The sequence below is a fragment of the Larimichthys crocea genome, chromosome XXI (assembly GCF_000972845.2).
Source record: "Larimichthys crocea isolate SSNF chromosome XXI, L_crocea_2.0, whole genome shotgun sequence".
NCBI classification, from domain to species: Eukaryota; Metazoa; Chordata; class Actinopteri; family Sciaenidae; genus Larimichthys; species Larimichthys crocea.
Window position 1 is genome coordinate 14,016,848 of NC_040031.1, and position 27,334 is coordinate 14,044,181.

The 27,334-nt window shown below is 41.0% G+C and overlaps 1 protein-coding gene across 14 annotated transcripts in view; it reads right to left on the bottom strand.

Moving 5' to 3' along the window:
- The window catches only part of LOC104940620 (pleckstrin homology domain-containing family A member 5), a 73,460-nt gene that overhangs the window by 33,088 nt on the left and 13,038 nt on the right, over positions 1–27,334 (bottom strand). Inside the window, exon 1 of one of the 14 annotated variants that reach the window (XM_027272740.1) lies at positions 8,597–8,977. The exons of the other annotated variants lie outside the window; for them this stretch is intronic. The gene's annotated coding sequence lies outside the window, so the exon portion shown is untranslated. Of the gene's footprint in view, positions 1–8,596; positions 8,978–27,334 lie in introns of those variants that run through there. 14 annotated transcript variants of the gene reach the window in all.

A 27,334-nucleotide genomic window follows, 5' to 3' on the forward strand; every position in this document is an offset into this window, starting at 1 on the left:
TATGACATAAGCAGAAAGAAGTTACATGATGTATAGCAAAAAAAAGGTCCACAGCCAAAAATAACTCTTTCCTTTTAAGAACAACAAGAGGAGGAAAGAGAAATGCAGTGTGCTTTTCCAAGTGTGTACTTGAAAACCAGTAAGAGCTCATTCCATCTTAAACAAATCAAGACATAGAGGCTCCAGCAGGTTGTTGTACCATCCTACACTCGACGTGTAATCACAAAAACACAGAAGATGCCACCCACCCATCCTGATGGTCAATTACAGCGACCCACGGTCACTACCATCCTAACATGATTAAAACACCAGGATGCAGACCACACAGTCTCTGGGGCCTTTACAACAACAGCAGCAGCTTTCCAGTAAAGTAGCGTGTGGTCAGTGTATGTGATCTGGATGTCCTGGGGCCGGAAGACTCAGTAAATTGGAGTTTAAGCTTGTAATTCTTCCGCACTGTGGTAAATCCTAAATCAAACTCTTGTATAAACAGTGTCACTGGAATAGTGACTACACTGCAGAATTAATAAAAGCTCCAAAGTATCTGCTTCCTATCTTACAACCTAACTTAGAGATGGAAAATCATTATTTTTTTTTTATTATACTCAGTGAGTTACAGCAATAGGAAGTTCAGTAACTGTAAAGAGTATTTCGTCAATATATTCATCAAATCTATTGACGGCAGCAGAGATCAAACAAGACATTAGATAATATGAGTAAAAAAAGAACTCGTGCACTCAGCTCAACTCAGAAGAGCTGCACTGTCAACGCACAACGTCTTCAAAGCTACTACTGCCTTACGTGCCGGACAGTTATTCTATATTTCAACTCAGTCCGTCCGTGCTATAAACAGAAGAGAGTCAAGCTACAGCCCAAAAATAACAGTTTTTAAACATGGGGTACTCATGTACTGAAAAGAGCGAATACCGAGCATGAAATAGGGGGTTTAGTTTCAGTTTAGCCTGGAGAGCAACAGTCTCCACAGCTCTGGTCTATAATTACTGGAGGCACTGTTGGCAGCAGAGCACTTTATGCGGTCTTGGGGCAGACCAACGGCTCCATTTTTCTTTGGTATCCCTTCACACATGCCTATACTGTTCTGCATATAGGTTGGCTACAGATTTCAGAGGAAGGAAGAAAGTCTGGATAGGTGTTTATGTACACACAAGAATGGTATGCAAGAATGATGTTATGTGGAACTGTGCATAGGATTTAATCACCAGTTCCTATCCAGTGCTTGAGAATCTTTTAGCTTTGATACTCTTGATTCCTTTGCAAACAGTGACTTAATGCATGCTCCACGAGTTTTCTTTCATGTGGTATTTTAGCCATGGCTAAAAAGGAAAAGAAGTTTAAATATATGGGTGTATTCAGCCAACCTATTAATTGGCAATGCACGCCATTTTATTCCAGGGAAGCAGAGAGAATATTTAATTAAACACCCTCTACCTAAAAACCTCCACTTATCTCCTGCAGAGTGACTACATAACGCACTGTGCACCATAACCTTGTATGCTTACACCTTTACTGCTATAATTTGGACCAGTGTGTCACCAAATGTTCTATTAACACTGAATCATGTGATTTTGTGTAATATGGAAGTTTTGCTAGTATTGCCATTCCCACCGAGAATCAACACCCAGTGTGCACCTCTTTACAGTTTTCAGCTGGTTTCAGCGCATTGTTTTGGTTTGGTTAATCCATGTGGTTAAGTCCCAATGGCTTTAAATGACTACTTGCCCAATGAAAAATGGCAAAGTAAAACAAGCCCAGGAAAACAAGTTCAACATCTACCGAGGCTGGCCAAAAGAGACCAAGACATTTTTCTCAGACGTAGGCAGAGTGATGACCCCTACTTCGTCTAAACTAAAAGAGGGCTTCAATACGATACCCATGTTGCTCTTTTTCTGTTGATGAAAGTCATGTTAGACAAGTGTTTAAAATATTAGCCATAGGTAATTGATACCAGAACTTGGCATTAGCCCAAAACCACCCTGATTGAAAGAGAGCCCCATTAGCAACACCTGTTCATCAAGACCTTTGACAGGACACCAAGTTAAATAAGATAGCTCAGAGTACTGGCTAATGTAGCCGGCTTCTTTTGGATAACAAATCATTTTAAACTTGTTCTCTGGAGCACTGTATTACATGGCTAATTGATAATTGTTTAATGACTAACTCCTTGAATTACGATCATTAGTCCTGACCAGCTCACCCTGCCCACTGACATACTGTGTGAATAACAATAAAATGTTGTGTCAAATATGCAATATGTAAATCAATGTTTGACTTCAGTCAAGTAATCAACTGAAAGACACAGGTTATAACTGTCAGGAAGTCACAAGCATCCTTGTGTCTACATAAAAGTGTTCAAAGCTATAAGTTCAATATGACCTTCAAAATGAAGCTGACCGAGGTTTGTTAGGGTTACAGCTATAAAATTAGAAAAGCCCTCCTGGCGAAAGGAAAGTTTTTGCAGATGTTCGGACTGACACGTGTGCGAGGTCAGTATTTTTAAAAAGGGGGGCGTGTGACATCAAAGAGTCCCTCTACCTATATGGACAGAAGCTATTTGAGAAGGTCCTAAACATTCCCAACATGGTCCATGTGGCATGGGAGGACAGAGAGTCCTTAAACCTCCGTGGAAAGATGGGGGCTATGAGGTAACATAGCTGCGGTTGTGTGTAGGCAAAAATAGGCATATGACTAACCGAGTTCCTGTTTAGCAGAAAAATCCCTTTTGGAGAACCTACAAAAGAAACTCATGACAACTGCCAGTTGTCCTTTTGAACTACATTTGAGCTCTTTCGTTATCATGTTCAAATTATACAGCAGTGGCATTTAGTATGCCACTTTGAGAGGCTTGACAATGCAGAGAAAAGAATAAAGGCAACCCACATTGTATATGTATATTATTCAATATCAATTCTATTCCCCCTATTATTCTATTCTCCATATGGCGTCAACAGCTGATTGCAAATATGACAGGATCATGTTGCAAAAACAATTATTGACAGAATATGTGGGTGAGTTGCCTTGTCTCACGCAACATAAGGCCTTCTGAAAACATTGAACGATAATGTAATCAAGGTTGATGACTGCGCCCATTGTTACACCAAGATCAACTGATGCTGCACAGCTACCAGCTCGAAATCAAATCTCTTTTTGAGTAAATATGTTTTTCTAAATACGTCTGCCAACTAAGCTCACAGCACCAGCACCATTTAGAAATGGTCACACATGCTCTGGAGGATGTGGTCTGTGGTCACTACAGTCAAGATTAAGTTTGCATTAAATCATGGGGCTGTACAGTAAGGGGAGCATATGGTAGCATTTTTGCTTCAGTAGATGGCAAAAACATTGCATGCTCTCCATATATGTTTAGGATTTCTTCTTGTCTTCAAGAGGGAATTGTTGGTTTATTGGGCGGATAAGAGTGAAGGGCACCAGGAGGCTCCTACTTGACCTCAGATGTATACAAGTGGGTAACTAGGAGGGGCTGTATGAACTGACCACCCGGTAGTGAGGAGGGTTTGGCAGTTTTCTAGGTTCTGCACTGTCCTGTCCACAACAATTAACACTGAGCTGCAGTAATGAAGAGCTTAAGGTCTGGGGGTCAACACTCCACAGGCTTAGCTTTTATTATTCTGGATGGGTCTTTGATCCCTCACTCCTCCTTCCACTACAGTTTAACCACAAACAGCTATGAGGCTCCAACAAGGATCTTTACATTAGAGAGAGGGGAGAAGGTCCTTATGAGTTTTGACAACATGTTGTTGGACTTTAACACCAGAGTTTAAGGACCCACTCCTTAGTGTGATTATTTTATCTGAATATGTTTTTAAAGATGAGGTGGGGTGAGGGAGATTTGGTTTCCCATTCCCCCTTGTTCATGCGGCTAAAAACAGCCCTTTAATTTTGGGCTATTTTCACTGGGAAATTATCTCTGATTTTCATTCAACTGTCTGAAGTTGAGTCGGAGTAAAAATAGAAATGGAAAAATACCGTAAATTTGAGACAGACCATTTTTCAACCCCTAAACCCCCTAGAGTAATTAACATCCTTACAGCCTTACTTTCTACACACCAAATGGAAGATGGAAAACAAAAATGTCACTTTCATTGTTTTCAGTGTTGTGCAACTGTAAAATCCAAAAGGGGATTTCCTTGTGTTGTGTTAAAAAAAGTAGAACTCATTTCTCAAATAACTCGTGAGAGTTAAGAGATGTGATGATGACACTCAATCTCAGGAAAATAGAAAAACCCCTATAGTGTATTGTACGAGAACTGAAAGGAGCAGGAAGATTTTGATTGATGTGTGACATAAAACACATCTATTAATAACTAGATTTGACCGTTTGTCATTTGTGGCAGGTAAGCTGTGCTCTAAAAATGGACCAGGGATCAGCTTACACACTGAATATTTAAACATAAAGATATGCCGCATCTTTATTCTTTTATTTATTGGTAACATATTGGGGGAAAAAAAAAAGTCAGCAGATTGTCTTATATTGCAGAATCCTTTTATCTGCATCTGTTTGCCTCACAACAGTCATGCTGCTAGGAGATTCAAACTCTGGGCTTTTAACTACAAGCCAAGAAAGCCACGCCTTTCTGTCTGTCCTCACGACTTCTATAAATATATACTACCTTACCACAGCAAATGTATCCTAATTATTTTTAAATGAATGCCTGCCCAGGCTGATTCAAGTCCTCTACTCATGGGACATCCTACTGTATGGACCTGAACAGTGCAGGTCAGAGCAATCAAGCAATACTCCTCCTTTGCCAAGGATGTGATCTAACGGCACATACTCCAGCACTGTAGATGCTTTAATCACAGCCCGCACAGAAGCTTAAGTGAGAACATTTTAGCACACATTGCCCAATAGGATCACACCGTTATCCTAGCAGTGCTGTGCTAGTAAAATCATGCCATTCCATTTAAACCAGCACAGCTCAAGCTCCCTTAGCCTATATCCACTTAATACATCTGCACAAGTCACGTTTAACTCTATGTGGTGACTTCTTCGACAAAAGAAACAGGAAAAATCTACAGATTAAGTCTACAAAAGGTCGAGCCAGAAAAGCGACTGGTCCCTTTAATAAATCTAACTGCAAATCAACAAACTAAGCCTTTCAGTGATAATTAATCCACCTGTTAATGCTCATAAATCTAATCCAATTACACAGGAAGGAACTTGTCCAAAAACGTTGGACGAGGCCAGTGAGTACTGATTAAAGTTTTCACATTATTATCCGCATTATAGGTGAGTACTCTTAACTAGCATTAAAAACATAAATAAAAGAGTCTGACTGTAGAAAAACTTCCCAATACCACATGGACATTGACTGGAGGTATGAATAGCTGTCCTCACAAAAGCTGAGCTGAATAAGCAGAATAGGCAGTTTGTGAGTGGGCATGTCGAGGACAGCAGGAGAAAAGACAAAACAGGGGCTTTGCAGTCCCCGAGAGGCCACATGAAATGCAGCGCTATCACAAAATGTTAATACGTGGACTAGCGTAATATCCTTTACTAATTTGGGTGTACGTATGCATCTTTTAAAAAGGAAAAGTAGTGGAAAACCTGCATCACACCACAATCATTACACAACCAGCAGCTTTAGCTGAAGGAGCTTTGACTTTCACTTTAGACCTTTTCACTTAACCAGAGAAAAGAGCTGCTCATTCAGGCTACAAATCAGATTTTTTTTTCCACAAACAATTTAATTAGCAGCCCCCATGAAGCAGCTGTGACTGGGAACCAAGTGTGTCAAGGTGACGCAGCTGAACAGTCGATTCAAGAAGATTTCAGAACCATGGAAACAAGCTGCCTTCTCAAGGAAATATAGAGCACTGACTGAAAGAAGTAGAATTTTGTGTTTATGCTGCAGTGTATTGTAATATAAAACCAAGCCTCACTGTGACTTTCTGACCTAAGACCCACGTTACAAATGTTCCTCGTGAGACAAAAGGGTTGGTTCCTTATGAAACAGAAAGTATTCTAAATATTGCATTAACCCACACACATCTAAAGTTTCCAGGTTTTTCGTTGTCTGTAAAACTTTCTTTGTCAATGATTCAATGTTCAATTTCAGGCCTCATTAAGGACAACAGCAGGCAAGCATTCAATGTGGCTTTCATTGCAGATAGTAGTACATGGAAAAAACCCCAAAGGCAGGATGTTCAAAGAACTGTATCAAAATATGATGACATTTATGTTTTCATTTCCACAAAGTGGGACAAAATTCACATGTAGGTCCATTGCGGGACAAAGAGCAGAAGTGTAGCACCCAAAATAGTATTCAGACTCTTCTAATCAAGGCCATCTCCTTAAAGGAATAGATGGATGAAAGACTGGGGAGCTGCAGGCAATTAAATAACATGACAAATGATTACACAACTCACTCATTTTTTAAAGGATATGTGAAAAGGTCTAACATATTACCTTCAGCACTGTTTGAAGAAGTTCCTCTTTTAACCACACACAAAAGTGTGGAGGCAACTGAGAAACATTTACTTTTATGCAAAACACAAAATGTTTCTTTACAAAATGCTCTGCACACATGAGCTAGTCTCATGCCCCAACTGAGAAAGTTCAGAAAGTTGGACATTCATTCTCTCTATATCTTTGTAAAAATAGTAACATCTGACCAAGACAACCAGTAAATTGGCAGAATATAGGAGTGGACACCTCTCTGCAGATCTCAAAGCCTGAAATCAAATGCAGCGCCGCCCCTTCTCTCCCCTTGAAGTCTTTGCCTGGTGAGTGCTGGGACTGGTCCAGCAGCCAATAACAGGGCATTTGTACATATCCATTACTGCTGACCTGCTCTTTAATGATATCAGTATCAGATTTTCAAGTTATTTGTATGGCTCATCTGAATAGATTTGATTTGATTGAATATTAAACAATAACAATCCATCAAACTGAAGAGTCTAAAAGGTCTGCAAGAACAGTGTATTGATTCGATATAAAAATCATAGAGACTGGTAAAATGATCCTTAAACAAAAGTCAGTTTGTGGGTGCAGTGGTGTTTTGCAGTCGGCTCAAGTGTTGGATAACAGAGTGCCCCGCCCCCCTCCCTCCAGCTGAATCTCACAAGAAAATTATGTCTGTAGGAAATTGCTGAAACATCAATGTTTCCATGTGTGTAAAAAACAAATGGTGAGGACAATGGTCACTGCATGAGCTCACAGGGAAAGTGAATATGTAAGCACGGATCGGTTGTTCCTTCTCTCCCTGTGGGTTTGACAAGGAATATTTTGGCTTTGACCACCTCAAGAGGTTTAAGTTAGACGTCACAAATAAATGTGCTGTATGCAAACATCTACTTAGTATTCAACTAATCAGACCATACAGGCACAGTCTTGACAGAAACTCTAATAAAGCCATGAAGATGTCCCATATTTTTTTTTACATGCAGACACAAAAACAGTGGCCAGCTTTATCGAGGATGTCTGTGCATGGCAAGACTACACAAGAGTTCAACAAAATAAGACAGTTAACATTCTGCCTACTAAAAAAAAAAAACTACTGGATAATGAGGAACAGGTCCAACTCCTCCCTGCAGAATTCTGGCATAAACCACAAGATCAAAAACCCAATACAATAATACAGATGCTGTCTAGAAGATCTAGTGGTTTTGATCTGGTCTACATTGGTTATTAAAGAGAGGGCATAGTCTGCAGTAGGTCACTGCAGGAGAGACAGTGAGCAATGCTATAATTATGGCTTAACGGGCTGTGATTAACAGATAAAATCTTTGAAAAGGACATCACCCAGAACCACTGTGCAGTTTAGTACCATCAGGAATAGAAAACAGCAGCTGATGCAAAGTAATAAAATGCAGTCCTGAGGGGATAAACAGTGGGAATAAAAAAAAAAATGCTGTTTCTATAACTGAAAACTGAAAAAGTGTATTAAAACTGGCAGGACATACTTTTTTTCTGACTGACAATAGGTTTGGGAAAACTTAGACAGCACTGAAACACAAGAGACACAGAGAGTCAAAAATATTTTCCCTCCGGGGTTTGTTTTTTTTTACTGTTGTGTACTGTACCATCTTTCAAAAAAGGTCCTGGGGCTGTGGCTGAGCTTCACAACAGAATATGAGTTTTTTTAAAACACTACCAAAGACCAGAATCTAATATTTGATTTGCAATTTCCTTTTGGCTTTACCAGTCCAAAGTAAAAAAAAAAAAAAAAAGGACCAAAACATGCAGGATTTCTTGTATCACATATTGTTATTAAGCCTAAGTTTGAAGATAACCAGTGAAAAAGGCTTCTGTAACAATATGTGAACCCCGGAGCTCTCTAACTAAACAACACAGAGGTGCCTTGACAAAGTCCAGTGCAGGAGACGCTGTTTGCACATGAAGCCATGTGAGGAGCAAAACGCTGACCGTCAGGGAGCTGGTCATATCTGCAGTACAGCAGGAAGCAATCACATGAAGAGGGGGGGGGATGCATTTAAATATCCTGATTCTGATAGCATCAAATATTAAACAACCCCCCCCCCCCTGCATGAATTATCGCGGTAAGATCAATACATGTCGCACGCACATACAGCACTGCAGGGTTCTCATACTTACAATGCAAAGCGTCCGTAAATGTCCAATCTCGGTGAAAACAAGTGATCGTTTTTATCCAGGTGAGGTCTTGTTACTTTGAAGAAGAGGTGTGTTGTCAGTGCTGCTCGTGCTACTGCTCACACCAGAAAGCCCCCTCGCGCTGACTGCCGCGCCGCGTGCGCCTGTAGTAGAGACACACTGAAACCCGAGAGGCGATGATGTCACGGTCCGGATGTTAAAAAAAAAAAAAAAAACAAGCAAGGTGGCCGGTGGCGCTTTTTTATTATGCCCTCCCAGCATAATTACAAAGCGAGCAAACAGAGGATGTGCACGCAGACTGAGCGGCTACAGTGATTGCCATGGTGTCCTGGTGTACTTTTCTCTTTGCACAATTATTCTGGACTAATTTCCTCCAAGAAATGTGAAACAGCATGGACAAAAGCTAAAGGGAAGAACTGAAACCGCATGGAAGAACTGAAGTGACACCATATCCCTGATTTAAAAATAAAAAAAAAACTGTTCCATTGTTTATTTGGGACTGTATCCCAGCAGGCAGGTCAATAATATGCACATGAATGAATTTGAGCTTTATTTCCTCAGTGAGCTGTGTTATTTCTGGCATTTGCTTCCCTACAGTACATATGAATGTGGGTAGCTGCACCTCCTTCAGCTCATTCTTCAGCAAGTCCTGACAAAGGGGTTGTGCTAAAAAAAAAAAAAAAATTGGGGGCTTTAAAAAAAGGGCTCATCATGCAAGTATTCATGAATCATCCTAGTAAAAGTGTGGTGATCTGTTGCAAAACACCGTGGCACACAGTTCAAGGTATTGTTCTACTGTGTCTTAGGTCTTGTTTCCAGTCCCCTGTTACTGGAGCTGTGCTATCTAGTTGGATCTTGTCAGTTTCAATGGGATAAAGTGAGAGAAAGAACTGAATACCAAGTAGGTTCAGCAGGGAGCCTGCAGCTATTGAAGACATGAAAGCCGGGACAATGACCTCGGCCCAAACCTAGAAGCCAAACAGCTCCTCCACTCATCAACCTGCTGAGTGCAGTCAATGGGTGCAGGAAGACACCCAGAGACAGTCAGTGCTCTCTTAGTGGCTTCTTTTCTCGGCCTGTTGCCTCCTTTTAGAGATATTTCAACAGTTCTTAAGAAAGCGCTGTAGCTCTGAAAGTCATTGTGTTTTACACTGAATTAATTGTTAATGGATTAAAAACACAATAAAGAGGCATCACATATATATCAACACCACGTTGACCAGCCCTACCACATAGATAATGCATTGCGCTTCCATTATAAAACGAAGGGAGGGGTGGTGGGGGTGCACTTCAGTCTTTAAGCTACCCTTCATCCTCCAGGGAGGGCCCTCCCATGCTGGTGCTTGGGACCAGGGGATATGGCCACCACCTGGGGTTGCAGAATGGACACCATGTCCCTAGAGAAAGCACAGCAAAGGGAGAGAGGGGAAAAGGAGCGTCTGAAGGATATGTGATATGATATTTTGTGACCCAATCCTTGGAAGATGAATCCATGGCCAATAAGGAGCTTGTGCTCCAACGCCCACAAAAAAGGTGTCAGAGGGGAAAGTCAAAGCAAGCTGTTCAGCCATCTGCGTGTGCGTGTGTTGCCACGAGAGAGATTTTTTTTTATCCTGGAAAACTGAATCAATGTTTGCTGTCAGCGCCCAAATCAAACAACAGTGTACTGTTCTAAAGAGTATTATTTTCCACTGTTCTACTGTCAAGCCCTTCACATTGTTCTATCAAAAACAGGACAGGGTGGTTACAGACAACAGTGTATCGGTTGTTTGATCCTCACAATACCAAAGTTGTGTTTAACAACTGCGTTTTATCAAAGTAGCCTCAAAGACAAAGAGTCTTCCTAACTGCTCACTCACTGTAAGTCAGTCAAAGGGCATCTGCCGGATGATTAAACAGTAAATGTCACTATCACTGCCTTCCTGAATTACGCCACACATTCATCCTTAGGCTGGAATCGAAATCACAGATGCCGTAGCGTAATCTGCTCACATTGTTTTGTGCCTCGTAGCTAAAAACATCTTGAGACTGCAAACACTTGTGAAATCAGTCACGATCAATCAATTCAGCATCTGAGCAACTGTCTGACTGCAACTGTTGTAATTCTCTTTTTAGGAATTAGGAAACATGCCAAGCTCGGTAATGATAGTGGAAAAACCCCCGAATAGTTTTTATATGAGTTTATCAGGCATTCGATGGGAGTGGGAGAGCTGACTACTGATCCAAGAATCTGTTTAAGTGGGGGGGTACGACCATACCGAGGTCATACAAAGTCTGTTTCATCTCAACCCAGGACTTAACTACACTCCATTTTATGGCCACACACCACACAAAGTAAGGATAACATGGTAGGCAGACCTCATATCTGTTGATGTTATCACAGCGGTTAGGCACCACTACTCCTGTCTTGCCATCAAAGCCGAAGGCCTTGTAAAGTAACAATGCACTGTGTGTGAAGGTAGATACGGAGATCATGAACTAAAGCAACACCTGTACAACATAATGCCGTCCAGCTCTGTAAGCCCTGAATATATAATACGCATCAACACAATACAATCTTTGTTAGGCCGTATCAGGCAGGTGATGAGTCATCTCTGTGGTATCTTGTTGAGGCCGGAGTTTGTTTTATAGTAAAGAGAATTATTTTGTGCAAACACTTGATTATAAAAAATGTAACTATTTCATGCACAGACATTCATAAATCCAAAGAGGTGGCTGAGGAACTCAAAGACTTCATACTGTGAATTGCACGATATTCTTGTGTGTCTAAAGAACATTTCAGTCATGCTGTGCAGCACAGGGCGACATCGTTTACTGTTTAGTTTAGTCTATGGATGACACAAAAAGAAACAACTTCTATACATTGTACCAATTATCAATGAGCAATAGAGCGTTTCTTTTCAGCTCCAGCTTGCTCTAGGGGCTTCATCCGGTTCTCAGCTGACAGATGCCGAGGAGAAGCTTTCAGACTCATTAACTGCCCACACAGAGTAAGAGAGAGACAGGAAGGGAGAGGGAATCGCTAAGTGTTCACATGTTTATCCACTCTCAGAGGATCCTCTTCTACCTGCCCACTCGCTCTCGTCTCTGGCTCTTTCCTCTTCCACCTACACTCCCACGCTCTCTCCTTTGTCACTGATTTGCAGGTTATTACCTGCTGGTGTTCTGAACCCGCTGCAGGTAACGGTGGCTGAAAGCGTCAGTAGACCCGAGGTTGATGTTTAAGAAGCCAGTCTAAATCAGAGCATTTGCCAATACTCTGCAGGGGGCTCTTTTCAAACTGAGTGATAGGGAAAGGATACTGCATGCATAAACAGTTCTGTTACTAGCTCGTCTTCAGGGAGCCAGTGAGAAGATGGGCTGAAATGGCCACCCCTCTTGCTGCATTGGTGTGCAAGTGCATGGGGAAAGGGGGGCGTCTTCTATTCCAGTAATTAGTTGTGTGTGTCAAATGGAGCTGAAAAACAACAATAGACTCATGGGTGCTTCAGCGGTCGCATCCAGAGAAGCAAGGCTGAGATCTAGTCACTCCAGTGACACCAGTGAATTGGAAACTACTCTGCAAAGGTCAAATATACAATGAACATAAACTTCTGCTGATTATGCCGGGGAATGAATGCAAATACAGTCACATTCACTGTGTGAAGTGAATCCTGGAACGAGGCCCCAGATAAACTGAAACACATTCACTTCAAGCTAATTTATAACAAGCCAGAGCAAGCTCCAGGGAAGATACAAACATTTCCAAAGATTTTTTTAAAGAACAGAGCAGCAGAGAGAATCCTCTTGAGCTGTTTCCATCTAAGTGATGGAAACAAGGTTGTTCAGAACTGAGAGATTTCAAGATTTTGTCGTCTGCCTTTCCGTTTGCATATTGATAGTGAAATGTATTTCTCTCAAAACACCTAAAATCACTGCACCCACTCTGCGTCGCTGTATTGAATGGTCAGCCTTGAGGATCTTGATTTATTTAAATGTTTTTAGTGATTCGTCAGCGTCAAAAGAGACACATTCCTTCACAGTTCACATAAAGTAAAAAATAGACAGAAGACAGAAAATCGATTGCTCTTAACAGTTTTATCTATGACTTTTTTTTCCCCTAAATGCCTTTTGGGGTGGAAATGATGGAAGTGTGTTTACACTAGCACGCTGACGAAAATACTAATTAGAAAAAGATCAAAAGAACACGGCTAATTTTGCAGAGGCTAACAAAATGGACCAATCAATGAGGAAGTCAAACTCACAATCCCCCAGGCTGTCAGGAAGTTTAGGAGAGCTGGATCCTCTCATGAATTACAACACCCCACTGACCATAATTACATCAGCAGGCAGAAAAAAAAAAAAAAAACACTGTGCTACTGACACATTGACAATTCAAAATCGAAAAGGCTGTCTCTAGGATCTGTCTCATACGAGTGTGAGAGCATATATGCGAGTTGGAGGCAAAGACAGTTGGATTAAAACCAAAGATGCTCGGGTCACAGCAGTGATCAAGAAGAAGAGTAGGAGGAAAATTAGGCCTGCAGATCAGTCATTGTTTTGCAAAACACAATGGCCCTGAGTGACATTGCAGAAGGTCAGATGAGAACAGTGTGGTCGGACACACTCGCTTCACTACTCAGGCTGCTTTGTGAGCCTTGGCAGGACTGACAGTTACAAATTCCAACGTTTGCAAGTCAAAACACCAATAGCTATGCACTCTAGCATGACTCCAAACCCAGCCCCCTTCAACACAAACTCAGCCAACTCATGACTGCTTGCTGACCAGGCTTGACTTTATTTTTCCAGTATCTGCAAAAGGCTACAGTTATTCAAGAAATATTTATAGTCTTTACATCTCAGATCATATGACTGACAGCATCAGTCTGTCAACTTTATGTTTGCAGCCAGCCCAGAGGTAATTATTTGGCTATGAATAATTTATAGTTAAACTGCTCAAGATAAACACAAAAAGCTTTGGGTAAGCACGGCATCAATCTGTGGGTTTTCAGTTTTGTAGAATGATGAGAAAAGTATGTTAAACTGTGTCCTATGGGGAAGAAAAAGTTGGAGTCTGATCCAGTCATATAAATGGGGCCTAGCAGAGAAAGATCATGTTTGTTTCAGGTCCTGCATATAAATAAAAGATGTGGTGTTTTTGTGCATAGATTACAACACTTGAACACAGGAATTGAACTGGAATTTAGGCTTTTGATCCATTGTCCAGATATCTTCCTATACGGCCTTTCAGATAAACGCAGTGATGCAAATGAAATCAGAGCCGGTGAATCATTTGAATGGGTTACCATGCACCTTAACCCAGTGGACAGGTGTTTCTATCAGACACTGAAATTTGTTCTTTGCCCTTTAAACATTTAACTAATGCTGAGCAAGACACGCATGTTATCCTGTAGTTTTGGAGTAATGTACGTGGATCTACAGCTGCAAACTACAGACTGTACAGTAATGACTGGGGATTTACCTGAGAGAGCAGCTTCATGTAACTGGGTCAAACTTGGGTTGACAATACATTGAGTTGACAATGGTGGCTGACTTTCAATAGTCACGGTAGACAAAGTGTTTCATGGAGTTGCAAAACGTGATAAGAAAATCATGGATTGGACATAAGTCCTCAAATGAGGGGATGAAGACATCACTGTGGCACAACCATACAGTGTAGTATTATAGTATAGTATTGTATTCACAGTGGTATCATCATTAAGCCATGAACTAATTATAAAAACGATAGAGAAACCACACTGACTGCTAGCATTAAGTGTTCTAAGTCAGCCCTCGCTCACTTTCAGCCTCCTCGGCGGGCACATAAAAAGATGCACACAGTTCATTGTGAGCCTAATGAATGTATAAACTCTTGTCTTGAGCATAATGGACCTGTTGGGATTGGATAATGTTGTCCGTGCTTGGTGATTTGATAGAGCCAATAACAGCACACTGGTGCACATACACGGGGAGCCTCCATAACCATCAACAAAGCTGATGATTGTATGGCAGCGGAAAACACAGCACAGCGTGTATTATCGCTCATTCTATCAGCTCATTTCCCTCCTGAGATTATGTTGTCGTTTTGGATTGATTGCCGAGAAGCCTTCGGACGCACAATCTGCTTCACGTGCAGAAATGTCTTCTATACTGTATACAGTACAGCAATAAAGCTGAGGCAAACTTTATGCTGCAAATGTAATCAACGCTACTCCTCTATACTTGAGGCGATGTATGTCTGCATGTAATAAATATATTACTTATGTATGATTCACAAAATAACATTGATTTCCCTCTTGAAGAATCATAACTACTTTCTCAGTGAGAAAAGATGGACATTAGATTTTCATTCATCAACAGTTTACTGGCTCCAAAGGCCCATTTTTCTCTCATGACTACAGCTACTTCTTTCATTGCTAAGGAACTGAGTGAAAACTGCCTATTCAACTGTTCAAGTGGATTTTATGACACTCACTTATTTGAAGACCAAACTAATTGCCTAAATGCATTTGAATGGAAACAAAAGAACAGAGATGGCGAAGAATTTCTTTTGAGCCCCAAAACTGCTTCAACAAACGCAACAATATGTTTCAGAAAGAGGGACAGGATGAGAGTATCAGAGGTAGTAGTGGATGCTTTCAGTGGAGATTGAAAATATGTTAATGTGTCTTAGTTCTCTCTGTGCTGTTGTGGCAGTAAATCTTGGCCCAGAATACCCACTTTTAAGTTCATGTGCATGTGGGAACAAAATCACTGTGTTTATATTCCAATAAAAACTCACTGTTCCCTACTTTCATGATATCTATTAATACTTAGCAAGTTTTGAGTATGCAGTGTGTTCACGTTGAAAACGTGTCAAAATAAAATATGATTCAAAAAAGTGTGTGTGCTATGATAATGTTTTATTTGAGTGTGCTGCAAAATATTACACAGACATTCTAATAAATATGAATGCGGAAGGATAAGCGACACATCTTTAGAGGGACGTTTGGCTTTTTCCTGAGTTTAAAGTTTCGTTTGAAGAGAAGTTTTAAAAGTTGCAGTTCAACTGACATCCGACAGCACATGTGTTATATAATTTCCTGTTAGTATACAATGGTAAACTGATAAACACTATATTTATTACCTGTATACTAACAGTATTCCATAAAGATTAGTGCAGTTTATACTTTATGCAGACGGTATTTAGCATAATTAGAACATTGTGACTGCCCTCTGGAGATGCTTTTCCTCCTGCTGTTGATGTTGAGATGGGTGGTCACCTGACTGATATTATCCATGTTATGTAAGCTTTTTTTTCTTCTTTGATTGTCCTACGCAACATCACAACGTAACTGACTTAAAGACTGAATTAAGTTAGCTTTGTGTTATAAATGAAAATAGAGTTTAAACTATTAGATAAGAAATCTGCAACCATTTATTTGCTGGTTGCACCCAGGAACCCCCCACACACTGGGAATTCCCTGCCTAATGAACCCAGATAAGAATAAGTCAGTTGCTTCTTTTGAATTTCTTCATAAAAGGACAAGATGAGAAAAGATGTTTTCTCAGATTTTATAGCACAAAATTTAAAACAACAATAAAAGTGAGTCTTGCTTGTGAGTTTGTGCTGTGACAGACCCGCAGAGAAAGAGACAGGAATGTGGTGGTAAGTAGTAGAATGAGGTTTTGATCCACTACCTCGCCTTCAGCAGTGCTGAGCATGCTCAGTCGACGTGCCAGAGGGCCAGGCTTTGGCCTACTTCTGATAAAGCCAATAATGTCACGGAAAGTTTCTCTGCAGCGAGTGTGTGTGTGTGTGTGTGTGTGTGTGTGTGTGTGTGTGTCAATCTGACAGAGTGTGTTTGACACACAGAAGTGTGTGTGTCCTCAATATAGGAGCTAAATCCAATATCATCAACCGCAGCCACAAACAAATACCACCCCTGGCGATGGCTGTTATTGATCCGTCTATCATCCAGACCTTTAACAGGCAAAGATATGGACACACAAAAGCCACGACCAAGATTGCAGCTGAAGGAAAAATACTTAAAAGATGAGGTGAAAAAGGCAGCCTGTAACTGACACTGTAATGACATGTAATAAAGGATCTGTTAAGTTCTAGTTCATCTAGTCCGCAGGCAAAGCTTGTAGTGTGAGCAGAGAAAGGGGGCAGTTGGACATTGGTCTAACTGATTATAGAAAAAAATGACCAACAGAAGTGGGTCAGCCATCAGAGAGACAGCGAAGATGCTTTGAGAGACGGAAAAAGAAATAAAGTGTAAGCCACAGGGACAGTAAGTTATCTGCAAGAAACTAGAAGGTGGGAGATTTGTGGTGTAAACAGTTGTATACACCTGAGAGACGCAGCGCCTGCAATCATGCAGGCCCATATTTACCGCAACACGAGTGTTACCTTGCAATTAGATGTACATTTGTTAACTACGTTCATTATTTTTTCAGACCTTTTTTCCCCCCCTAACTGGATGAGCTCTCTGACACCGAGAACAAAAACACTCATCATGCGTTGTGGATTGTGAAATATAATCAGCTTCAGGCTGCAGCAGAGCAAACAGCAGATGACTAAACAAACACCAGTGAGCACATATTCTAGTTCTTGCTCACAGTTTCAGTCATGTGAAGTTTAAATGTCATACAGCATTGTACAGTTACGTAATCAGCCCACTTTTTGGTGATCTGATGCTGTGCGTTTACTCTGTCGTGTGCATAATTAAGTAAATCAAGTAAAAAGGGCACTACAAAAGATCACCACCATTGATTACAGATCACCCATTACAGGAGCCTACTGAATTCTGAACACGAAACATGATAGTGCAGACACAACAACAAACAATTCATGACACGCTGAATCCTGGAAGAAAAAGGATTGGCCACAGCTCCGAGCTGACTGCTGTCTCGTCGGCCAGCCTAATCCAAGACAACATATGTACACAGAGAAGCAGTGGTAAACTGGAAAAACACATTGCCATAAGACATGATTGCTCCACACTCGCAGGGACTCGTTTATTTAATTTCGCCATCAACAAATCTGAACAAGTTACTTACAAGGGTATTAGCATGTTCAGGTTATTGCCATAAAAGATATTTGAGACATTCGGGCAATCGTGGTCTGCCAACTGATTTCAAAATAGTGCAGAGAGAATTACTAAATTACTACTGTAGTTGTAACTTGTCAGTTGTTGAGTTCTTTCAGTGTAAAGTACAGATAAACCTGTGAGTGTTGCAGTAATAAGACATGCCAGACTAGGTCCCCACTGAACCTTCCCACACCCTGATTTGACATTTTATTATAACACCCTGTCAATCCATATTTGAAATGGGGGCGATCAATGTCACTCTAAAACCAGACCTGGGTGTGTACAGGGGAAGGTACAGCTGACAGCTTCCAGTGCTCGACAGTCAACAGGGTTAGTGACTCAATGGGAGTTTGCCACATTCACATTTTTTCCCCTTTGTCATCTTCCTCATTCAGATCAGTCTATTTCTAAATTTTATAGCATGCAGCTAATTTGTAATGTTCTCAATTTGGAGGATTGACTCATGAGAGGGAGAGGCCAAATGTTTTTTTTAATCACTTTTACAGGGAGTGTCTCCTCTAAGTTCACCCGCTGCTCTTTTTGTAGGTGCAGCTGCATTACTCAAACCAACCGGGAAAAAGAACAACAAGCTACTTCTGTTGGGAGGCGTCGAAATTCTGTTCCTTTACAGCTCAGCACGCCTACAACCGAGCAGGCAGGTCCACCTTATTTCATGATAATTCTAGGGGGGGATGATATTGTCTCAGATAAACAGGCTCCATGAAAATCTGTTGTAAATTTCTCGCCTGCAGCTCCCTCCCGGTTACAGCCCTCTGAACAACAGCTGCATGTGTCAGGTGTAGAGTTATAAGGGGTCACAAAGGCAATACATCAACATCCCGACAAGCGCATAGATTATTAGGAGGGAGGGAATTACTTGGAAAGACAAACATAGAAAGAGAGAGAGAGAGAGACAGAGAGGGAACTGAATGAGTGGTTTAACCTAGCTGACCGAGCAAACTACAATAGCAATATGAAAGCTAAAGAACAAATGCTTCTGTAAGGAAAGGTGAAGTTAAAAAAGACTGATCACAAATGGTTTCTTAGCATGGGACACATTCACAGGGCCGTTTCCATAAAAACAGGATTAACACCTGTGTGAGGAGCAATGAACAATAAGACAGCAGGAAAGAAAATGTTCCCTGTTGGGCACCGCACTCTACTGTAAACACCTTAATGCGAAACACAGACATCAAGTCATACTCCTACTCTTGGTAGAGGCTTTTTTTCTATTTTCTAATTAAAGCATTCAGGTAAGTGGCACTTACCTGGATTAATGATGCAACAAACACAACACAAAGTGGGGGCGAGGAGAGAGAGAGAAAAGAGAAAACGGAAAATATGTTGTTAATAAGAGTGCACAGCAATGTCAAACAAGTACTGTACAATTGTCACACTCTGTATACTTCTCTGTAATTGAAGTGTTTTTTTTAAAAAGAGTAAAGTTTCTAATTCTAATTATAATGTCTGAAGAGATGCTAGATGTTATGGCCAAAATCCAACACTGCCCTCCAATGGCTACAATCATTTGTTACACAATAGGTGTACAAAGTGGTACACAATGTGGCAAACACTTGCCAAATGCAACAATAAAATCCAAAAAGAATAAGAAACAGACCTGCTGGGAATCAATACAACAAAATATGGTTTCTGTTTACCAAGTATGTGCAGCTCCAAAACAAATGCTTGTTTAAATGTTAAAAGTATTACAACCATGCACAGTTTATTGGCACCAGCTTCAGCTTAAAAAAATATTTATGCTGTCTGTGAGATAAAATATCACTTTGAATTTAAACTGGAGTCGCCAATGAGTCAAAGTGACAATTGCAACACAGATCTCCTGTCTTCCACTGTCATTTTAAAACTGGGTTTACATCATAGTCCATGTTGTGAGGCCCTCTGCTGGATAAAAGTTGAAATTACACTAGCAAAATCACTAATTGCACGCAGGCTTACATCTGGTCTTAATCTCAATGCTTATTTCTCACTTTCAGCAGCACAGTCAGCTTCCCCTACAGCTGGAAAAGGATGCAAAGAGCAAAGCACTTTGTGGAGACGAGCAAAGGAATACATGCAGGCATAAACAATTAACCCCACATGATAGGAGGCATTGGATGATCGCAGTAAATCTATGCATATTCAAAGAAATCACAGAGAGATTTGTGCGCACAGCTGCTTGATTGTGAAGACTCATCTATGTTTAGGAGAGGAGCCTCACAAACACACGTACACAAATGAAAGCAGAAATGAGTTTTATATTTTTTATTTTTGTCAATCCCCTCACGTGCACATACCCAACACCAACGGCTCACATACTTTCAGCCATGAATGCCCACACTAATCCAGACATAGGCAAAAATCTTTCATTGACAATTTTGTGAAGCGCACAAATTACACTAAATCAGCATTTTGCAGATATTGATAACATGAACATGCAAACATACTGGATTATTTGGAGATTTTACTGCCTGGACAAATGCAAACCAAATCATAGGCAAGAGTGATATTTGGGATGTTATGTTTGCGTCAGTGTTGAGCATGAACTACATTAAAAATCTGACTTAGATTTTTTTTTTGTACATGCTCATACTTTTGTGCATTTTCAGCAGAGATTTTAGATCAAAGAACAGACAAATGTGTAAAACTCAATCAGACAATGTCAGAAACTAAACCGTGTTCAAATAGCTTACATTTAAATTTCTGAAAATATCTTCAATCAAATGAAAAAAACCTCAAAATAATTCAGATCAAAAGAGCCTTTCATCTCCCTGCTGCACAAATAGATGTGCAACCCATTCTGCTAATGGCTGCGCTGGAGGGAGATAAAATAACAGCAGCGTGTGTCACAGACACAATCAGACACGCATGCATAGACAGCGAGGCAATGTCAAAAAATTGGCTTTAATAAGGACTTCCAAATCACATCCATTCTTCCATATTTTCTCCACTCCAGGAAGAACGTTACATAATTTCACAAGCAATACCCTCCAGCTGCTTCTGGGGGATCCCCAGGTGTCCCCGGGCCAATTCAAACATGTGTCATCTCCACAGTCACAGGTCTGCACTCGGTCTTCTCAACACAGAGTGAATCAGCTGCTCAGCTCCAAGGTCCAGCAGGGTCACTAAACTCATCCTGTCATGAAAGGTGATGCAGGCCGGCTGCTTCTATCCCAGATCTTATTTCGGACTATAGGTGGAGGTCAGAACAATGCTGACTGATAAATCAAGATGTCTGAATCACCGCTGCGCTGTCTCGATTTTCCCCACAGTCAGATAGAACAATCGCATCAGTGTATCCTCTGAATAAATCCTCTCAATGTCACAATCCCTCATACTATCTCTCAAGCCCACAGGCACCTCTGACTGTGACATCGGCTTCCTTTGTAAAATAATAGGACACGGCACACTTTTTGCAGAGGGAGAAAAAATGGTTACAGATTAAAAGATGTTGGCTCTTATTGTGACTACATCCCACTCAGCAGGAAAACAATATTATTTCAGCAGGTGGTAACAGTATAAAAAACAAGCCACAAAAGGAAACAATAGTGAGACACTCTTGCTCTCTGGGCCTCATCTGTTTCTTTATGTATTGCACATCAATATCACAAATAAAGGGGGCATGCTGCCACTGTTGCCAAGACCAAATAGCTTGCCTGCTCTTCCCTGCTTGTCTGAATCTCATTTTTTCAGCAGGTCACCATTCTGTAAATGCCATCCAAACAGCTGATCTGCAGTGTAATGCAGTGCATGGCACAGTTGGCAGGTGATGGCACGGTAAAGCAGTGAAAATATTATTAATACAGTGTAAACCTAAACTGATACTGCTCTTTGCTGCACCCATCTACAGCGTGTGCAAAGCTCTGCTTACGTGCCGGGACGTCTGTCTGCTTCTTCAAACTGGGGTTGTGCTGATCGTTGTATAATGTAGCTAATACACCAACTATGAAGTACCTCATACAAAAATATCTATGTTACAGTAAAGTCACACAGTCTTGACTGATCAGTTTTGGTAACTAGCAGCAGCTAGGATAGCTGGGATTCAAAGATTTACTTCAAGGTTTGTTGAAATCTACATTTAGACATTTCTAACCACTTTGTTGTTAAGGGATTCATTTTATACAAAGGAAGCGGTTAGGTGAAACGCTGGCCCACACTGCAGTATGGTCACAGATTAAACTTCAAGTAAGCACAATCAATTTATTCCCTGCTTTTGCCTTTGCCATTGCAAGGGATGGGTCATATTTCAGACAGGATAACAGCCACCTTCTCCGAGTCGAACACGCATTGCAGGAGATAACTGATGAACAAACATAACATTAACACTAAAGCAAGTATAATGTCAGAAAAAGGGAAGGGACACATAAAATGTAAACCCCGTCAGTGCTTTTATCCATTCATTACAGCATTTGATTAGAGTACTGCAGCAGACCAAGGGAAACCCTTGCCTCATACACCCACATCGCCTCCTGCCAGATGCCTTTGGGAACTGTGACACGGGCCTTCTCTATAAACAAAACACATGTAAACAGGATTAGCAGACTTCCATGACTCATGGATAATCAGAATCATCTTCAGTATGTTTTTAGAGGGTACAGGAAACTAATGGCAAGACTAAATAAGTGCTGCACTAGGCAATAGGACTGAAGAGAGATAGAAAGGGACACATTCTGCAGACAGAACATGAACTTGTTCCCAACCAGACTTGAGTGATTTCCCCAACAACATCAACTAACCTAATTGTAAAACAAGGTGGTAATTAGATCCAATTAAAGGGCAGAGGAACTCACTTCAGTAGCACACAGACAAGTACCAACCTGAAGCACTGAAAAAGGTAAAAAGGATTGTCATACCTTGTAGGTCACATTAGTAGAGCAGAAGAAAATCTTTTCAGTTGTAAAGGGAAATGTATTTTCTTTTAAAATTCCTTCAGAAGCCTCTAAAGCGTTCACTGTATTGGTCTAAAACAAACAAGGAAATGAACATGAGGCATGGACACCTACGAGTATACTACATTTACACAACAATAGGTCTGCAAACAAAGCACTGGTTGCATCATTAAAATGCTGTTTGCATTGGCACAATCACCTTGAGCAATACTGCATGATTTCATAAAGTATCTCCACCTTTGATATGGGTGGTGACTGTTAAAGATTACATGAATACAAAGAAAGCCACAGGGCCGCCCCGACTTTTGTGATACTAGGGACGTGACTAATGTCTCTCCTTACTGTGCAGCATTAACATTGACAAAAATCAACATCTACTGTTGCTCCACATGCTTTCTCCCTGGCTGGTGACCGAGCTTACAACAGCCCTCCTTTAGTCACTGAAATAAAGCTCCTTTCTCAGCAGACGCACTCATCTCCTCCCAGTGTTGGATATTATTGCTGAAGTTACATCAGGTCGCACGGAGTCAGCGCATTCGTCGAGGAGAGAAATGAGTCCTGGTTTAAACCAAAGCACAACTCTCTACTGTTGATCTCTCATCTGAAGAAAAGCTATAAGACTGTGACTGAAGTTCATAATGACATTTCACGGTGATGCTGATATTTGATTCACAATGGGAAAGAAATACTGAGGCATGCCAATACCCTGAACTGTAATGCATCATTCAGTCTGATTTTAAAACTGTGTGCAGTGTGGGAGTATAGGAATGACAAGATGGTCTAGTTCACACATACCTCTCTCGTCTTTCCCTCAGGAAAGCTCTCGACATGAGTGCCTCATTACTAGGATAGCTGTGTTGCTGGAACAAAACCGACAACCTCCTGGTTCGATATGGCTGCTGTGCTTTAAAGACTCCTCCTGCATGAGTTACAGTGCTGTGAGTGTGATTGTGGTGCTTTTGAGTCGTGCGCCGCCTGAAATCTGAAACGCCGTGGACAGCATCGAAGTGTTTCTGTTCAGGTTTGACTAAGCAGGTTTCAGGTGCGTGGTCATCATAAGGACAACATGAAACATGAACACCAGGACACACTGATATCAGTGTTTGTGCGTGTGTGTCTCTCACACATCTTGCCTAGCCTGGCTCCAGATGTGAACTCCTGCCCACAACTAAAATACTGTTAAACATGTCAAATAGGTGTGGTGTGTCTTTGGTGAAATGCTGGCTCATATGAGCCTGTCACTGTGGGAAGGACATACATTGGTCACATTACCAACGTGAGTCAGTATTAGTAGTTGCTGAATTCATCCAAAATAGACCCAAATTCAGAAACTGATTTAAACACCTGACCACCAACTGTTAGAGATACAGGAAACAGTATCTCAGCTTTAAATGTATTTTACTAAAACGCTGCGTTGGAGTCACAGTTCATCTTACAGTAACTAGATTTTAGCTTTCAAACTAAAAACCAGATATTTTCTAACACGGTTGTTCATCTTTTGTACCGATGATTCAACTATGAGAGTTTAATGACCAACCAAGCGTCAGCGCCTAACGCTGCCTAAATGAACTGCTGGTGCTGGGCTGGAGTGTGTCCTTCGAGCTTGTTGTTTTCCTTCTGCTTGTTTTTGGATTTTTGTAACAAAATCATGTTTAATTGCCACACATAAATACCACTAAAATAAACAGTAAAAAAATCAATCTGAACTCTGTATTATTTAAAAGATGTTACCAAGGACTTAAAGATGTAAGACCAATCTGCCAAACACTAAAACAATTACTGTCAGGCACTGTCCTGGCTTGGTTTCTAAAAAAAATTTTAAAAAATAAACATATTTTTGAGAACGCTGCCATTTTGACTGTACGTAAGGTAAAGCTAATTTTAAGCATGGCGGTGAGCCAGCTTCAACTGTGCTTTAGTTCTTGGCAAAGAGCAAACTTCTTGTGTACACATTTACACTGCCACACTGAATGACTAATGAGCCTCCCTCTTCCATAAATAAACAATGAAAACAAATAGGCGGAGAGGCAAATCTAACAGCTCACAAGATCTTACAGTCCACTTATGGCTTGTTCCAAATCACTACGCAGAAACCTTCCATTGATTCGGGGGAAGGTTTCGCATTCGTTAGACAAACGGATGCGAGTCTGCAGCCTCAAGAATCAGGGTCCGGCATTCATCAAGCGTTTCAGAATCACTCCTAGTAATCATCCACATCAAGTCTGGCTAGCAGTAAAATACTCAAAGAGACTCGAGAGTTATTTACGAGGCTTCCTCCACAGACTCTCACCACGGAGTAGAAGTTTTCCTTTGAGAGTAAATGACATCACTGTTATACAAATCGGAGCCAAATGAAATTACAGATGATGTCTCGTACTCTGTTGTGAGTATCCAAGACATTCAAAATACTGACTGAGAAAAACTTTTATTTGAGTGTATGATGTTTGTATGTATCTTGTGGATGATCTGACAGAGACACAGACACAAAACATACAGACAATTAGGATTGTAACTAGTTATTATATTTAATTAATATTAATTAATATTGCTCTCGAAAAACAACGAAAAACCACAACATCCCCAGAGACCAAGGGAACTTTTTTGTCCAAAACTTCAAAGTATTCAATTTATTATGATTTAAGACCAACAAAAGAAGATCACTGTCACATTTGTTATTTGATTATCACTGCAGCTCTAATCACAACATATCATTTTTCCTCCCACACTTCAAGATAACATGATTTAAATGCTATATACTCGCTTTTTAATATCCTGGAAAAGGCATGACATTGATTCCATCTGCACTCTTAATACACAGTGAGTTGTGCTGATTCTCCCACTGCACATTCTCCCACTGTGAAGTCCATCTTATGTCAGTGCAGTATTGTCAAATTTTAATTGTGGCTTGTCTCTGTACCACTTTGACATTTATACTGGTTTCTTTTTCTCACCCCTGCATACACACGCACACACACACACACACACACACACACACACACACACACACATCCTACCACCCGCAAACTCAATAAGAGCCATCATCAGTCCAGTGGCAGGCAGTAATAAAGCTGTCACACATGGAAGATGTCTTAGAAAAAAACGTCAGACTAAATCCCCCGACCTTACACAAGAAGCATTTCAATCATAACGCCACGGCCAAAGTCGATGGTGCATTTATCTGAACCACCAGCAGAGGTCTTACAGTAAAAAACAGAGAGGAGAGGAGCACACATCAGTTTGTGAATAGCAGCACAGAGGTGGGAAGGCTGCATTTATCCCTGAGCAAGTAGTGCAAGTATTTAAACCAGACTGTTGACTTCCAGAGGCATCCGTCCCTAATGTTGCAGAGGACTGACAGATGATTAGACTGATGGATCACTATGTGGAGCAACCGCTGCTACAGTTATACAGTCAGCTTACTCCACCATCTCTCAGACTCTCACACACACTCTAACTGAAACTGAAAGCAGGCTGCACAGAGCTGATATGCAGTATGAAAGGGAGGGACAGATTGATTTCATTGCACCAACTCCTTAAAAGGTAACCTATGGAGTTTTTAAAACCACTAATGGCAAGCGAGAGTGATGTTTTGATGAGTTGGTCCACGTATTGTTTTGAGGTTTGCCACCATGAGCGGCAGGATGCACACACAAGCTTGGAGTAGAGTGATACCGCAGACTGCAAAGTGCACTAGCTGGTGATGGTGGTAATGTGTTGTAAAAGATGCAAGAGAGAAATGATTTAGGTAAAAAATAAGCTAGGAAATGAAGATAGGGATCAAAAATATCTAGTAATATTGTGTTGTTTACAAAGTAAACTGGCTTCAGTCGATGCACGTGGATTCTGACAAGGAGGGACTGTTTCCTAAAATGTTGGCTCTTCTCCCGAATAAAACAAAAAACAGGCTACCTCGGATTCTGACGAACATTCAAAGTGAGAGTTTGGCTGTAAGGCTATGTACACTAACTACCTAGCCGTGTTATTCTCTTCAGCTATCTGCGAATCACCTGACCTCAAACAGACAGCCCAGACTCCTAGAGGCAGGAAACACACAGTGCCTCCAAGGTACCACATTCAGATCACAGGATGCGCGTTTAGCACGTTTGTCGGGTAAACACAAAACCCTGGAAAAAACAAATAGTTTGTGTTTATTTGTAAAGAGAGACAACAATTTTAGTAGGGTTTTTTTTTTTTTTTGTGACTCTGACCCCGCTATGGCACATTCTTCCTCTGGTAACTCCAGTGATGGCATTAAGCTCGTGAGAAACACAATTGTACAATATCAATCACAGCAGGTATACTTTATTCAGTGACAGACTTGGCACGGAGTTCAAATATTTGTTTAAGCAGGGACAGCCTGATTCTAGGACAGAGCGTGGGAGAGGACTCTGACAGCAGAAGAGTCACTACCAAAGAGTTGAGCAATAAATGCAGTGTATTATCCAATCACTGCCACTATCTACCCCTCCCTGTCCCCGGAAAGATAATCTCCAGCAAGTAGCTCTCTATGCATGCTCTACAGATAATGTCAGCACTGAGACCTATTTGCAAATAAGTTTGAAATATTTCCACTCTCTCTCTTTCTAATCTGATGGGTCTGATGGTACGAATACACATCAGAGAACTTGGTGCTATTTGAAGCAGTCGTGATGACCTGGGTACTATTTATATCTGTCAAGTGGCCCAGCTAGCAGCAGAATTTACAGAGCACTCAAGTCATGATGGGACTCACATTAAACCGCATGCACACAGACATACAAGAGACCCGGAGTGGTTGT